Here is a 17,179-nt window from a genome sequence, read left to right as displayed (position 1 = left end):
CCTTTATCCAGAGAGCTGACATTCTTTCCTTTATTCTCCCCAACTGGAGATCGATCCCCTTGTTGGTTTGTTTTTCTGAGCCTTAAAAGAAGAATTCTTTTCTCTGGTTCTTTCCACACGTTGGCACCTTCACAACATACCTTCTCCAAGTCTAGTGTCCTCAGAGTGCTACTCCTCTGCCTGCAGGCAGACATGAATGACGTTACTGCAAGATGTACCTCTCCAGGAGTACTTGGACTCAAAAGGAAGACGCTGAGAAAACGATCACACAGATTTAAATCCTTCCTGTCAGGCAGATGAGACATTTCTCGTCAGATAGATGAGATACTTTGTAAGTACATGCGGCCTTAATCCAAGAACCCCACTTGTAGGAATTCAATCCTTAGGAACAGAGATGTACGTGTATACCGAATACATAAAACTCGCACCCATCCTTTTAGAGTTGAGTCAATTTCCATTTATGTGACCACATATGTTTCACAGGATTTTTCTTTTTTGAGATCACTGGAGCATCTTTGGGTAATTTTAAACCAACAGTCTTTCCATTAGCAGGTGAGTGATTAATTATTTGCACCACACATATAAAAGCCATGGTCTTTGCAATCACTTGCTATGTGCCAGAGAGCTGGGCAATGACTTGGGATAACAGAAAGAGAATTGATGCCTTTGAGCTTTGGTGCTGGAGAAGAGTATTGAATATACCATGGACTGCTAAGAGAACAAATATGTTTATCCTGGAGAGGGTTAAAGCAGGATGTTCCTTAGAGACCAGGATTCTGAGGCTTCATCTGACATACTTTGGACATGTTGCAAAGAGGGACCAGTCCTTGGAGAGGGATGTCATACTTGGGAGGGTATAGGGACAGCTCAGGAGAAGAAAACCCTCTATGAGATGGGTTGATTCAGTGACTGGGGTAATGGGGTAGGTGTGTCAGAGACAGTGAAATTGGCACAGGGTAGAGCAGGGTTTAGGGCTGTTGTACATAGGGTTACTGTGAGTCGCAGGCAACACAACGGGACATAACAACAACCACATTTGTACCCTGTTGGAGAAGTTTTTGGATGTGCATAGGTATTTGATTCTTAGAAGGTCCCATTCATTTATTTTATCCTCTCCTGGTTGTAGATTTTTCAGGAGGCTTGAAAGACTGTTTATGTTGTGGATTAGAACTAGAGTTCTTCTAAGCTTTTATTTAATGAAATTTATAGTCCTTGGTTTTAGTCATAGGTCCATAGTCTAGAGTTAGTTTTTGTGTATGGAGTGAGGTGTGCATCTTGCTTGAGTTTTCTGCAAATAGTTTTCCAATTTTGCCAACACCATTTGTGACCCCTGAGTGAAACATCTCAGACACAAAGGACAAATACTGCACAGTGCCACTATTGTAAAACGGTACTGACATTAGGGTTTGGGGGTGGGGGAGACCCAGAAAGGTGGGATAAATTATGTATACTGCATTAAAACAGATGAGGGAGAGAATTGTTTAAAAGGGACATATGATTAGTTATTATTGTTGTGACAGGAGTCCAGAATGAAGGGGCAGGTAGGGTTGGGGGTTGGGCAGGGAAAAAAGTGAAACAATGAATTAATGGAAATCCAAAGTCTCTGTAAACTTTCATAAAATTAATTAAAAAAAGGGAAAAAAGAAAAATCAACAACAACCACCAAGATACTCCATCTTTTGTACAGGATATTACTTGTCATAGCTAAAAACTGTACATAATCAACAAGTTATCATACAAGTCAGGTAAATTTACAGTATATTTATTCAACACAAAACCAGGCAACAATTTAGCTGTTAGAAATTATTACCTAGAAGATATTAAATGGCATGGGAAGAACGTTATAACATAACAAATGTAGATACAAGTGATTTTGTGGGTTAAAGTTGTTGTTATGTGTCATTGATTCAACTACGACTCATGGCCACACTATGAAAAACTACTCTGACCTAGCCCTCTCCAGTGCTGTCCTTACCACCTCAGAACTGGCATCTGTCATTTCTGCCCACTTCCCACTGGCCAAAGAAAGCCAGATGCCAAACTCAATGTCACGAGGCTGTGGCTCATCCTACCTTCTGTAGGAGGAATCACACAGTCACATGAGAACAGAGAAGTATGAAAAATTAGAACCAGTAATTTAAACTGCCTTGTTATGAAGTTCACTGTGGTCATGTTGGCTATGATAAACATGTTCTGTACACCTTAATATTATTTAACACTGATTCTAAACACTAGAAAAAGCTTTGGCATTATCAATCACTTCTTATGTATCAGAGAGCTGGACAATGAATAAAGAAGACAAAAAAATGTATATCTTTTAATTGTCGTGTTAGCTAAGAGTACTGAATATACCATGGGCTGAAAAAAGAACCAAAATCCCATGCAAATCTGTCTTGAAAGAAGTGAAGCAGAGTGCTCCTTAGAGGTAAGGATGATGAAACTTCATCTCTCACAGACCTGGAGCAGACCTTATAGCCTGTTCTTAGAAAAAGGTATTATCATGGTGAGTGGCATAGAGGGTCAGAGAAAGAGAGGAAGACCCTGAAGGAGATGTATTGACATAGTGACTACAATGGGCTTGAGCATGACGGAGATCTTGAAGTTGGTGGAGGATAGAACAAGGTTCAGATCATCTCCTCATAGAATCCCTATGAGTCATAGTTGTCTCTACCACACCTAACAATGAAATGCTTTAAGCTCACACACTTTAAATAGTATGGTTCAAATCCACTAGCTGCTCCGCAGAAGTGTAGACAGTCTTCTCTTGTGGGATTTACTGCCTCCGAAAACCCACTGGAGGGCCAGTTCTGACTTGATGGTACTCTCAAGCATTATAAAATATGAGGGGAAACCGTAAAATCACCATGATTCCATTTCCTCCCATCATGCCTGTTGGGATTTTTCTGTGTTTATATCAATCTATGTTGTCAAATAAATATAAGCGTGTGTTTATATATAGCAAAAGTGGGATCATAATTTCCACTTAACTTTTTATGCTGCCTTTTCCACTTAATCTTATTTTATGAGCTTCTTCTTGCATGATCAATATGCTTTTCAAAACAGACTTGCTCATAACTGTGTAATATTTTGGAGACGGACAGGAACTTCTCTAGAATTGTGTTCTCCTATACAGTAGCTGCTAGCTACATAAGTATACTGAGCACTTAAAATACGACTGGTCTGAATTGAAATGAATGTAAGCATAAAACACCCATCAGACTTTGGAGACTTGGCACCAAAAAAGGAAATGTCAAATATCTCATTAACAATTTTTATATTGCTTACATGTGGAAATAATAATACTACTACTGTAGATATACAGGCATGCTTTGGAGATACTGTGGGTTCAGTTTCAGGCCACAGTAATAAAGCAAATATAACAATAAAGCAAGTCATGTGGAATTTTTGGTATCTAAACGCATATAGAAGGCATGTTTACATGACCCTTCAGTCTATTAAGTGTAATAAAGTTCTTTAAAAGTGTGAAATATTGTAAGGATTAAAGCCATGTGACACAGAAGCACCAAATGAGCATAGACTATTGAGGGGAAATAACAGCTATAGACTTGTTCAACGCAGACTTGCCAGAAATGTTAAGTTTTGCAAAAAAAAAAAAAAAAAAAAAAAGCCCAACAAAAATGAAGCACAATAAAATGAAGTGTGCCTATATTAAGTCAAAATTGGGAAAGGTGTACGCCAGGGATGTGTCCTATCTCCATACCTTTTCAACCTGTATGCAGAGCAGCTTATCCGAGAGGCTGGGCTCTCTATAAGGAGAAGTGTGGCGTCAGGATTGGTGGAAGATCTATTAACAATCTGCATTATGCAGATGACACAACCCTGCTTGCTGAAACTGAGGAGGACCTCATGCACAGCCTTCAATATGGACTGAGGCTCAATGTCAAGAAGACAGAGATTCTCACCACTGGACCAATTGGCAGCATCAGGATGGATGGCGAAGAGATTGAGAGTGTTCACAGCTTCAGTTTGATTGGCTCCACAGTCAACACTCTTGGCACCATCAGCCAGGAAATCAAAAAACGTATTGTGATGGGAAAATCTGCTGTTAGGGACCTCTCTAAAGTACTCAAGAGCAACGGTGTGTCTCTGGAGACTAAGGTGTGTCTGGTACAGGCTGTGGTCTTTGCAATCACTTGTTATGCATCAGAGAGTTGGACAATGACTAGGGAGGATAGAAGGAGAATTGATGCCTTTGAGCTGTGGTGCTGGAGAAGAGTACTGAATGTACCATGGACTGCCAAGAAAACAAACAGATTCATCTTGGAGAGGGTTAAACCAGGCTACTCCTTGGAGGCAAGGATTCTGGGGCTTCATCTGACATATTTTGGACATGTTTTAAGGAGGGACAGGTTCTTGGAGAGGGACATCATGCTGGGTAGAGTAGAGGGACAGCGCAGGAGGGGAAGACCCTCTATGAGGTGGTTTGATTCAGTGACTGGGGTAATCCGGATGACTGTGTCAGAGGCAGTGCGATTGGCATACGATAGAGCAGAGTTTAGGGCTGTTGTACATAGGGTCGCTATGTGTTGCAAGCAGCTCGAAGGCACATAATAACAACAACAAGTATAATATTAAAATTAATGTCATCTTGTAAAACTTTTAAAATGTGCCTATAAGGAAACAAAAAACTGTGTGTGTGTGTCATAGTGTGATCTCCAACTGGGCAGTGCTGATCCAGCCTTATGATTAGATATTTTGGTTCAGATTCCACTTTGTTGTAAACAAAGCTGTAATGAGAAGCATGGAATATAGTAATAGTTGATGTCAATTATTTTACTTTATGTCTGGCTCTATGGTAAACACTTTCTAGGTAACCTTATTTGAGCCTCAAATTTCTCTCTCAAATAGTGATGTGAAATACTATTTCCATTACAGAAGAGGAAACCAGAGATCAGAAACATTAAGGACCTTCTTAGTCTCACAAAGTATCTTTTAATTGGTGCAGGCAAAACGTAACCTACATCTGTCTCATTCCCCTAGGGGAACTTCTTGTTTTGTCTCTCTTTCTGATTATTGCTTTGGGATTGATATTTACAAGTGGGAATAAGAGGTTAAAGGGTTTGTGTATTTTAATGTTTTCAAGGCATTTTGCCAACCTACCTTCCAGAAAGAAGGTATCAATCAAACTACCATCAACGTTCTGTTACAGCATCAACTATGAGATTGGCCCTAGCATACGTGCTGGGGACTGTGATGACTCCCAGAATCCCACATGCAGAGCTCAGGCACCAGAGAGGAAACATTAACTTTCCTGATAGATAGAAATTTCTTGCAAAGTATACAGAGGAGGACAGTAGTGACTGTGGTGGGTGTAGGATGGGGTGTGCAGGAACTCTAAGTATGATTATAAATAAGCTGGAGAGCTTCCCAAAAGAGATGGCCTTGAACTCACCCCCAAATAACTAGATAGGATCCAGGAAGGAGTATCAAGGCAGAAGATAAAGTAAATGCAATTTCATCAAAGTGAAACTGAGCTCGGCATCTTCAAAGACTATAGGAAAGGCTGACCAGTCTGCATGATGAATGAAGTGGGCTCAGAGCAGTGAGAAAGATGGCATGGGGTGTTGTGGGGACCTCGAAGAATATATCAAGTCATATTCTAAGGGCAATAGGAAGTTAACCTACATTTTGTGTGACCTAAACCTGGACCAATATTGGTCAATCTCTTTAAAATAAAACAAATAAGCCTCAGCTATTTACTTAATTCTGCCTCACAGTGACCCTCCTTTTAGTTTCTTAGGCTGTAACTCATTACTGGAAGGAGATTGCTCACCGACCTCCCACAGAGAAGCTGGTGAATTTGAAACACTGACCATTAAGAGACTGACACATAATGTTGTATGCCACCGGGGGTCCTTAAAAATGGATCTAGATACATAATCTATCCAGTTAGATTATGTATACTGAATTGAAACAGATGAGGGAGAGAACAGTTTGAAAGTGATATATGATAGCATATTATGATTATCACAGGAATCCAGAATTAAGGTTACATAGTGGAGTGCATTTAGGAGGGGAGGGGCTGGGGGGGAATTGTATACCAATGAAGAAGTTTATCTTTTTCTTTTCAAAGAGAGGAGCAAACTGGGAGGAGGGGAGGTAAAGAAAAAAGGGCAACAATGAATGAATGAAAATCCAAAACCTCTCTAAATGTTCATTAAAATTAATAAAATACATTTTATTTTAAAAAAAGATATTTGACCAAAAATAATTATATAATGAGTCTTATCAAAGTTTTTGTTGTTAAGCACCAACGAGTTGACTATGACTCAAAGAGACCCTAAGAACAGCAGATATTAACTCTCCCCCATCCTGTGCTATCCTTATCATCTTTGACATACTTGAGTCAGCTAGGTCTTCACAGGCTTTGTTGAGTCTTTAATTTCCCAAGCATTATGTCTTTTTTTCAAGGACTGGCCCCACCGAATAACATGTCAAAGTATGTTAGACTAAGTTTCACTATCCTTCCTTCCAGTGAACATCCTGGCTGCATGTTTTCCAAGTATAGCGTAAAAAATCATAACTATAACATCTGAAGTAAAATTCTAACTCTTTTATTACAAAAAAAACATGGATCTAGAATTAGGTCTCCAATTGTTGTTGTTAGGTGCCATCAAGTTGAGTATGACCCATAGTGGTTCTGTGTCATCCTCACACTTCCTGACACATTAGAGCCCATTGTACCAGTCACTGTGTCAAACCACCTGGTTAAGGACCTTCCTCTCCTTCATTGGCCCTCTGCCTTCCTGAGCATCATATCCCTCTCCAAGGAAAAGCCCCTTCAAGCAACATGCTTGAAATATGTGAGGCAAAGCTTTATCATCCATGACTCCAAATAGCACTCTGGCTGCACTTTCTCCAAGATACATTTGTTCTTTTGGCAGTCCATGGGCTGTTCAGTACTCTTCTTCAACACCCCAGCTCAAAGGCATCAATTTTTCTTCTGTCATCCTTAGTCATTGTCCAGCTCTCTTTTGCATAGTGAGTAATTGTGAAGACCATGGCCTAGACACGTGTCCTTAGTCTCTGTACTGACATTCCTGCTTCTCAGCATTCTGAAGAGGTCACTGACAGCAGATTTCCCCAGTGCAATTCATCTTTTGATATCCTGCCTGCTGGTGCCAAGTGTGTTGGTTGTGGAGCCAAGTGAGGTGTAATTGTTAACAACCTCAATCTCTTCTCCATCTATCATGGTGCTCCAAATTAACCCAGTGGTGAGAATCTTTGTCTTCTTTTTTAAAATAAATAAATAAATAAGTGTGTGTGTGTGTGTGTGTGTGTGTGTGTGTGTGTGTGTGTGTACTGTCAAACCTGATCCAACTGGTACAGGAAGAAATTGCCTCTCATTCTCCAGCAGAGCATCTGGTGGATTCAAACAACATGCCTCTGAGATTACAATGCAGCTTCTTGCCACTAGGCCACCAGAGTTCCCTGAATCTTTTTCTTCTTGATGACAAGCTTCAATCCATATTGAAGACTAAAGTCGTTTACCTTCTGTAAGATTGTGTCATCTGCATAACATAGGTTGTTGATGGTCTTCCTCTAATCCTGATGCCACATTCCTCCTCATAAAGCCCAGCCTCCTGAATGATCTGTTCTACATATAGATTGAAAAGGAATGGAGATAGGCTGAATTCCTGACGTTACTCCTCAATAATTTAGTGAGGTCCCTGACTGCAAACTTTTCCAACACAATATGTCTCCTGATTTCCTGACTGCTGGTACCAAGGATGTTGATTGTGAATTCAAGTAAGATTTCAAGGAGAAAGCCCAGTCTGGGTGGCTGCATAGAAGAGAAGTAACTTCATTCCACTTAGAAGGGAGAGAAAAATAACATTTGCTTCAGGGAAGTGGGAATGATGGGCAAGCCCACAGAATCAGTCATTGTTCATAAAGCTGCAGAGTGGCAGCTAGAGGTCTCAGTGAGTTGGAAAAGGACTTTCTGGTAGTTGAACACCTCTGTGCAGAGAATAAAAACATTTCATTTCAGTTGGTTGGTTCCATTGTTTGCAGAAGTAAGAAGAGCTTTACAAAGTTGACCTAGTGGATTTTCTAACAGGCATTTTAGAATTGGGATTAAAGTCAGAGGTTGCAGGTTCTGATGAAGGTCTCTTACAGCTTTGTTTCTTTGTTCTTTCTTCCTCAGGGCCCTATGTAGAAAATATCTGGTACCTGTGGCAAGTAGAGCTGAAGCTGCCATGAGCACTATACAATGGATCTAGCCTAGAGACTATCTGGTAAGTAGTCCATAGAGAATTACACTGCTTACCTAAAGGTTACACATATCCAATGGTTCGAATCTGCCAGCAACTTTTCAGAAGATGAACAGGCTCCTCTCTTCATGATTTACAACCTCAGGAATCTGGTGGAGGATTGCTATGAGTCAGAACTGATTTAATGGCAGCAAGTTTGAGGTTTGGAATTTTTTATCTAAAGTGTGTAGCATAAAATTCTGTCATGATAATTTAAACAGCATAGAATGATGAAAATATGGGAGAAATTAGTCTCCACATTCCACTAGGCAAATTTCAACAATGCCAAACATGTCACTCAGCTAAAAACCTGAACTATTTTTATAAGGAACTGAAGATAAACTCTGAGAATAAGTTCTGACCTTGAGTTAATACTTGGATGTCTCTTCATTCATTCATGAATTAAAAAAAAAATTCCTAAAGGCCTACTGTGTAATAGCGAGGCTGTGGTGGTCAGTGATAGAATTCTTACCTTCTCTGTGAGAATCTCAAGTTTGATCCCCAGCCAATGCATCTCAAATGCTGCTACCACTCATTTGTCAGTGGGGACTTCATAGAGTCCTGGTGGTGTAGTGCACAGCGTTCTGGGTTGCTAACAAAAAGGTCAGTAATTTAAATCTGCCAGTTACTCCATGGACAAAAGATGAACAGTTTCCTCCCTTAATGGTTTATAGTCTTGAAAATGTAATGGAAAGTTGGCATGAGTCAGAGTCCACTCAATAACAGTAGTTTGGTTTTCTGATGCTGAACAAGTTTCAGAGGAGCTGCCAGGATACGGAAGAGCAGGAAGAAAGTTATGGAGGTATATTTCCCTAAACCAGGCAATGCAAAATCTTTAGGTCATAATGGTGGGGTCTGCAACCTATCATAGGGATGACATGGGACTAGACGGTGCTCCTGCCTGTTGTGCATGGCGTCACTATAAGTCAAGTCCACCTCTACAGGGACTAACAACAGTAATGTCTGGGTGTAGGCTCAGTGCTTGGCTCTAGAGATATCACAGTAGAACAAAATGGGTTCCCAGTCTGATAGAGCTTATAGGGATCAAAGATAGAGTATTATAAATAAGTGAATTTTACAATAAATAGAAGTCAATAAACTCTAGAGGAAAATAAAATGTAAGACAAGGTTAAAGGAATTGGAAATACGGAGCGTGAGGGTAAGATGAAGTGTTATCTAACATAGCCAAGGCAGCCTTCATAGAACAAGTGACATTTCAGGAAAGATTTTTATAACATCAGTAAGTTAATCTTACAGATAGCTCATAAGAGAAATTACCTAAGAGCCAGAAGAAAAGTTCAGAGAACATAGCTGGGTGACTAAATGCAAAATAAAGCAAAAACACTCAAAAACCCAGGAACTCAAAAAAAAGTTATTAATGATGATTATTATGAAAAGAGAGAGATGGAACATGAGCTGATGGACCTTAGAAAAGAAGTGGAGGGAATTAACGACAACACTACAGAGATGAATGCTGTAAAAATCAATAAACATGAATAAGCATAAGTGGAAATTCCATCAGGGACACAGAAAATGCATTTCAGGAAATCATTCAAATCAAAATGAAAAAGAACAAAGTTGTAAAAAATGAATACAGAGGCTCCTCTCCTGACCCTGCTCTGCAGCGGCTGGGTACAGCATGATTTGCGGTAGGTCATGGCCAAGGGCATGTAGAAATGGGCAGTGTTGGTGATGGTAGTGGTGACCAGGTTCAGGACCTCCACCCTCAGTGTGTCTGTTCCGTTTCACCATTATGTTGGATCCACTTACAGTACCTTGCCCACAGGTGGGAGTACATCAGAGCTACTTGGTAGAGAGATGTGGAGATTATGGATAAACTATAATCAGTAATGAGGGGAGGATCTAAAGACATGTCACATTTTTCTGAAATGTCTATGTCTTTGTCTACTCAACTAGAGGAGTTTTTTAGAGATTTCAAAAAGAAAGAGTGGTATTTTTGTTGCTGTTATTATTATTTGCCTTTTGTGAGAGTAGAACTATCACATAGTACTTCTCAACCTGCAAGTGTGGGCTGAATGAAGATGCTTCCCTTGTGAGGAGCACATTCCACAGGACACAGAGGAGAAAAATCCATCATACCATTACCTCATCCTACGCGGTCTAAACATAGTGACTAAACACAGGCAGTGATTTTTAGGTGCTGCTCCAGGTATTTTATGGGTGGTATTATTTCCTTTGGATGACTTTAGAGCTCTATTAGGAGAAAAGTAGTCCCTCAGGTCTCAGACTTCAAGACAATAGAAGTTATAAATTTATTTTCATTGTTTCCAATTAGCAGTATTGTATCTACTAAAGTAATTCACAGTAATAAAATGCAATAACAAAATCAGTTAGGTCAAAAGGAGAGGTTCCATCTTCATGGTACATAATACAGCTAGTGTTAACATAACATTAACTACATGCTGGCGAAAAATAGGGTCCCTGAATGCAGATGCAAATGGTTAATGTCTAGCAAATGGATTTCCCAAAAGCTGGAGGCTCAAGTCCACCCAGAGGGATCTCAGAAAAAAAAGATCTTTTACTCTACTTCCAAAATATCAGTCACTGAAAGCTTTATAGAGCACAATTCAACTCTCACATACATGGGGTCACCATGAGTTCAGATCAACTCAAGACAACCAATTTAAGGAAAACAATAATTATGTGTGGGTGTATGTAGAACCATTAATTGATGTTTTAAAATAAAATATGAAATGTATAAATCATAAAGTGTGTAATAAACACTCCACATTTTTAAGGGAAAGAATGAATGTAGACATGACAATGGAAGTCCAAGACAGACCAAGTAGTAGATTTGGAACATACACAGTGCTAGCTCAATGGTAAGCAGTTGTACTACCAACCCAAAGGAACTTCAAATCCACCAGCTAGCTGCTCCATGGTAGAAGAATGGACAATCTCTTTCAGTGCTATTTGCTGCTTATGAAAACTTGCTGAATCAGTTCTGGCTTGATGAGAAATAAAAAAATTATCATCAACAACAACTGAAGAAACAAAGACTATCAAGTGCAAAGTGATATTTGAAACAAGACACATAAACCGTGTACCTTCTTCTTGGCAGGCACTGGGCTGGAAGTTAAAAATATAACTAAGATGCTATCCCAGTCTTGAATGATCTTAAACCTATGGGAGTGAAATAAACAGATAAGTAAAATATAATGAGAAAATAGGAGGGACATCAGTATTCAATAATACAGGAGTCAGACCTTGATGTACTACATGGTACTGTGCTTGGCCCTGCCACTATGAAGAGAGTTGAAAGTTACTTGCCCCAACAGCATAGGACCGACCAACAGAAGACAGTATCAGAAATTGAGTCAGTTAGAGTTGTTATAAGTTGAGATTAACTCAACTGCAACAAGTTTGATTTGGGTTTAGAGCTTATTAGAGTTTAAAATTTGAGGTGTTTGGCATACATATGAATATGTCTGAAAGTGGAGCCTTACGTTTACCATAAAGTCTTCATTCTGTAAGTTTAGAATCCATAATGAATCCCCCCAATGCTTAATAAAAGATTCATGTAAGCAATAATACACAGCCATTATTGCAAAACTTAATATGATATATTAAATGTTGGATCCTGTTTTCATTCCCAGATAATGTTTTTCCTATCTCTGTCAGTTTTGAAAACATAACACCAAAAGAAGAGGGCCTCAATGCCAATTACAGCTCCCATGAGTGAGATCTTGGGAGAAGGCCTGAAACTGGGACATTCATTGATCTTGCATAGGTTCAATGGGTCCAGGCAAAATCTTCAATGATCAATGGATGGTTAGAGTCATTGAGCTGAAGCAGATATTTCCATGTAAGCCAGGATCACATGGCCAGCTGCTCAGTGTGAGTCCACTGGGTCTTCAAAGATTTTTGGCTGGGTTGAAAGTAGCAAGTAGGGTGGCCAGGTGTGATGGCTTGTACTTTTGGAACAACATCTTGACTACTAGGCCTAAAATCCATGACGACTTTATTTTTCCTTTTTTTTTAAAAAAAAATTATTTTATATTGATTACATACAAAATTCATATACATAGGTTTTCACACAGGACCTTTTCCCTTTCCTTTACCAATCCCTCCTTCTATCCATCAAATTGTGCAACGCTATGTTTAAGTGCACCCCTCCTGGATCCTTTTACACACTCTACAATAATAGTTCTATACAGTATTTGTCTTTATGAGACTGAGTTAATTCACTTAGCATAATGCTCTCCAATCCCTCCCAAGTTAGATAGTAATTTACAAAATCATTGCTCCTGTATGCTGCATAATATTCCATTGTGTGAATGTACCATAATTTCTCAACCCATTCCATTGTGGTTGGGCATTTGGGCTGTTCACATATTCTTGCTATGGTGAACAATGCTGCTATGAACACTGGTGTACAAGTCTCTGTGTCTTGGTTTCCACTTTCTCAGGGTATATTCCAAGTGGTGGAATTGCTGGGTTATACGGAATGTCTATGTCCAGCGTTTTGAGGAAGTGCAAAAATGCCTTCCAGAGTTGGTTGTACCATTGGACAATCCCACCAGCAACGTATTAAGTGTTCCTATTTTGCCACATCCTCTCCAACATTTATTACTTCATGCCCTGCTAAACTTTGCCACTGTTACTGGGGTAAGATGGTACCTCATTATGGTTTTGATTTGCATCTCTCTTATTGCTAGTGATTTTGGAACATTTCTTCCTTTGTCTATTGGCCACCCAAATGCCCTCCTCTGTGAAAATTCTTTCGATGTATTTTGCCCAATTTGTAATTGGATTATAAATCTATTCTTCTGGAGACCCTGTAGAATTCTATATATTTCTATTATGAGACCCTCGTCTGAGATGGTTTTGCCAAATGTTTGTTCCCAGTCAGTAGGTTTTCTTTTCTCCCTTTGATGAGCACAAAGATTTAATCTTTAGAAGGTCCGATACATCAATTTTATCCTCTTCATATTGTGCATTTCTGGCTGTATTTGGCAGTCCCTTTATACCATAGACTAAGCCTTCCAAAGCTTGGTCCTAGCTTGTCTTTTATGAGCCTTATGGTTTGGGGCTTTATGTCAATGCCTCTGATCTGTTTTGAGTTGATTATTGTGTATGGTGTGAGATGTGGATCCTGTTTCAGATTTCTAGAGGTAACAGTCCAGTTCTGTAAGCACAATTTGTTGAAGAGGTTGTCATTTTCTCATTTGATAGGTTTTATTTCCTAGTCGAACATCAGTTGACCATAGATAGTGGGGTTGCTTTCTGGATTCTGGATTCTGTTCCGTTGGTCTATGTGCCTGTCATTGTACCGGTACCAGGCTATTTTGGTACCATGTTGTGCAGTAGGTTTTGAGGTCGGGGAGTGCTGTGCCTCCTACTTCATTCTGGTTTTTCAGAAGTACTCTGCTTATGCGGGGTCTCTTGTCTCTCTAAATAAATATGACACTTTCCCTTTTGATCTTCTTGAAAAAAATGAATTTGGTATGAATAGCAGTCACTTCCTAAACAGCACATGTCTGGAAGTTCTGTGAACTTTGATAAATGGAGATGGTTGTGGAAGGGCTTCAGGCCTTTTGTTCATGGTGTCACTATGAGTCATGCTCAACTCAACAGCAATCAACAACAACATTGGGATTGCATTGAACATGTAGATTGCTTTGGTTGTTGTTGTTGTTATGTGCCATCGAGACCCTCTGTACAACAGCCCTAAACTCCGCTCTGTCCTGTGCCAATCGCACTGTCTCTGACACTCCCATTCCAATTATCCCAGTCACTGAATCAATCCACCTCATAGAGGGCCTTCCTCTCCTGCGCTGTCCCTCCACCCTCCCAAGCATGATGTCCCTCTCCAAGGACCGGTCTCTCCTCACAACATGTCCAAAAGGCAAAATCCTTGCCTCCAAGGAGCCACCCGGTTTAACCCTTTCCAGGACAAATCTGTTTCTTTTCCTAGCAGTCCATGGTATTCTCAATACTCTTCTCCAGCACCACAGCTCAAAGGCATCAATTCTCCTTCTATCCTCCTTGGTCATTGTCCAACTCTCTGATGCATAACAAGTGATTGCAAAGACCATAGCCTGTATCAGACACACCTTAGTCTCCAGAGAGACACCATTGCTCTTCAGTACTTTGGAGAGGTCCCTAACAGCAGACTTTCCCATGGCAATGCGCCTTTTAATTTCCTGGCTGCTGGTGCCAAGACTGTTGACTACAGAGCCAAGCAAACTAAACCTGTGTATAATATCAATTTCTTCACCATCCATCCTGATGCTGCCAATGTACAAACCTATTGCTTTGTAGGATTATAATTTTCACAATATGTGCAGGCTGGATTTAGAGAGGTCATGGTACTAGGGATATTATAGCTAATGTTAGATGGATCTTGGCAGAAAGCAGAGAATACCAGAAGAATGTCTATCTGTGCTTCATTGACTATGCAAAGGCTTTTGACTGTGTGGATCACAACAAGCTATGGCTGACTCTGAGAAGAATGGGAATCCCAGAACATTTGTGCTAATGAAAAACCTACACTTGAACCAAGAGGCAGTTGTCAGAACAAAGCAGGGAGACACTAGATGGTTCAAAATCAAGAAAGGGGTCCATCAGGGATGTATTCTGTCTCCATACCTTTTCAATCTGTATGCAGAACATATCATCCAAGATGCTGGGTTGTACAAGGAGAAATGTGGAATCAGGATTGGTGGAAGTATCGTCAACAACCTGCGTTATGGAGATGACACCACCCTGCTCGCTGAAACTGAGGAGGACCTGAAGCGCTTGCTGCAGAAGGTCAACCACTGCAGCCTCTTATATGGATTGAAGCTCAACATCAAGAAAACAAAGATTCTTACCACTGGGCCAATTGGCAGCATCACTATGGAAGGTGAAGAGATTGAGATAGTTAACAGTTTTAGTTTACTTGGTTCCACAGTCAACACTCTTGGTAACAGCAGCCAGGAAATCAGGAGACAAATTGCACTGGGAAAATCAGCTGTGAGGGACTTCTCAAGGGTACTGAAGAACAACGACATCGGGCTGGAGACTAAGGTGCTCCTGATCCAGGCTACGGTTTTTGCCATTACATGCTATGCATCAGAGAGTTGGACAGTGAATAGGGATGATAGAAAGAGAATTGATGCCTTTGAGCTATGATGCTGGAGAAGAGTGTTGAATATACCACGGACTGCTAGGAGAACAAACAGGTTTGTCCTGGAGAAGGTGAAGTCGGAATGCTCTTTGGAGTCAAGGATTCTGAAGCTTTGTCTGATATACTTTGGGCATGTTGCAAGGAGGGACTGGTCCTTGGAGAGGGACATCATGTTTTGGAGAGTGGAGGGATGGCCCAGGAGAGGAAGACCCTCGATGAGATGGATTGATTCTGTGAGTGGAGTCGTGGGAATGAGTGTGTTTGAAACAGCGAGGTTGGCACAGGAGAGAGCAGAGTTTAGGGTTCTTATACATACGGTCACTATGAGTCGCATGAGACTCGATGGCACATAACAACACAACATCCATGAACAGAGCATTTTCCCATTTCTTTAAGTCTTCTATTGTGTTTTGCAGAAATGTTCAGTAGTTTATGCTGTATAGGTCTTTTGTATCTTTAGTTAACTCCCAATTGTCTTAATTTGTGGTTAACTATTACAAATGGTATTGTTTTCTTGGTTTCCTTCTCTGAGTTCTCTTTGTTATTCTAGAGGAATCCCACTGATTTTTGGATATTGTTTTTGTATCATGCCACTTTGTTAAATTTATTTACTAGCTCTAATAGGGGTTTTTTGTTGTTGTTGTTTTCTTGTAGTTTTCTGTGTACAGTATTATATCATCTGCATAGAGCGACAATTTAACCATCTCTTTGTTGATCAGGATGCTTTTTATTTCCTTCTCTTATTGTACTGCTCTAGCAAGCACTTCCAATACAATATTGAATAGCAGTGGCAATAGTGGACTTCTTTGTCTAGTCCCTGTATGCAGAGAAAATGCTTTTAATCTTTCTCCACGGAGAATGACAGTGGCTCTTGGTTTTGCACGTATACTTTTGACTATGTTGAGAAAATTCCCTTCTATTTCCATTTTGCTGAGTGTCTTAATAAGGAAGGAGTGTTGGATTTTGTCAAATGCCTTTTCTGTATCAATTGATAGGATGGTATGGTACTTGTTATTTGTTTTGTTAATGTGGTGAATTATGTTGGTTATTTCTTTTATGTTGAACTATACTTGCATCTCTTTTATGAATCCCACTTATCATGATGATACTTTTTTTTAAATGTGTTTTTGGATTTTATTGGCTAGGATTTTGTTAAGGATTTTTGTGTCTATGTTCATGAGAGAGGTTTGTCTATAGTTTTCTTTTTTGGCAATATCTTTGCCTGGTTTTAGTATTAGGGTTATGTCTGCTTAATAGAATGTCTCTGGGAGTGTTCCTTCTTTTTCTCTATTTTGAAATAACTTAAGTAGAAATGGTGCTAAATCTTTTCTGAATGATTTGTAGAATTCAGCTGTGAAGCCATCTCATCCAGTACTTTTTTTGTGGGGGAGTCTTTTATTTTACCCACTCAATTTCTTCTTTTGTGAGGGTCTGTTCCAGGGTTCTACAACTGACCATGTCAATTTGGGTAGTGCATGAATTTCAAGGAATTTGTCCATTTCCTCTAAGTTTTCAAATTTATCCAAGTATAGCTTTTCCTAATATTTTGCTGCTATAGATTTATTTTCCTCTGGTTCTGTTGTGATGTTACCTCTATAATTCCTTAATCCAGTTTTTTTGTTTTTTCCTTTTTTTCTTTTGTTAAGTTTGCCAATGATTTGTCAATTTTATTGATCCTTTGAAAAACCAGCTCCTGGTCTTAATGATGGTTTCAATTATTTTTCTGTTTTTTATCTCATGAATTTCAGCTCTTATCCTTACCATTTCCTTTCTT

This window comes from Elephantulus edwardii, unplaced genomic scaffold, assembly GCF_000299155.1.
Source record: "Elephantulus edwardii isolate Elephantulus edwardi_28Jun2011 unplaced genomic scaffold, EleEdw1.0 scaffold00152, whole genome shotgun sequence".
NCBI classification, from domain to species: domain Eukaryota; kingdom Metazoa; phylum Chordata; class Mammalia; order Macroscelidea; family Macroscelididae; genus Elephantulus; species Elephantulus edwardii.
The sequence above is the reverse complement of the archived record's forward strand: the minus strand, read 5'-3'. Positions refer to the sequence as shown.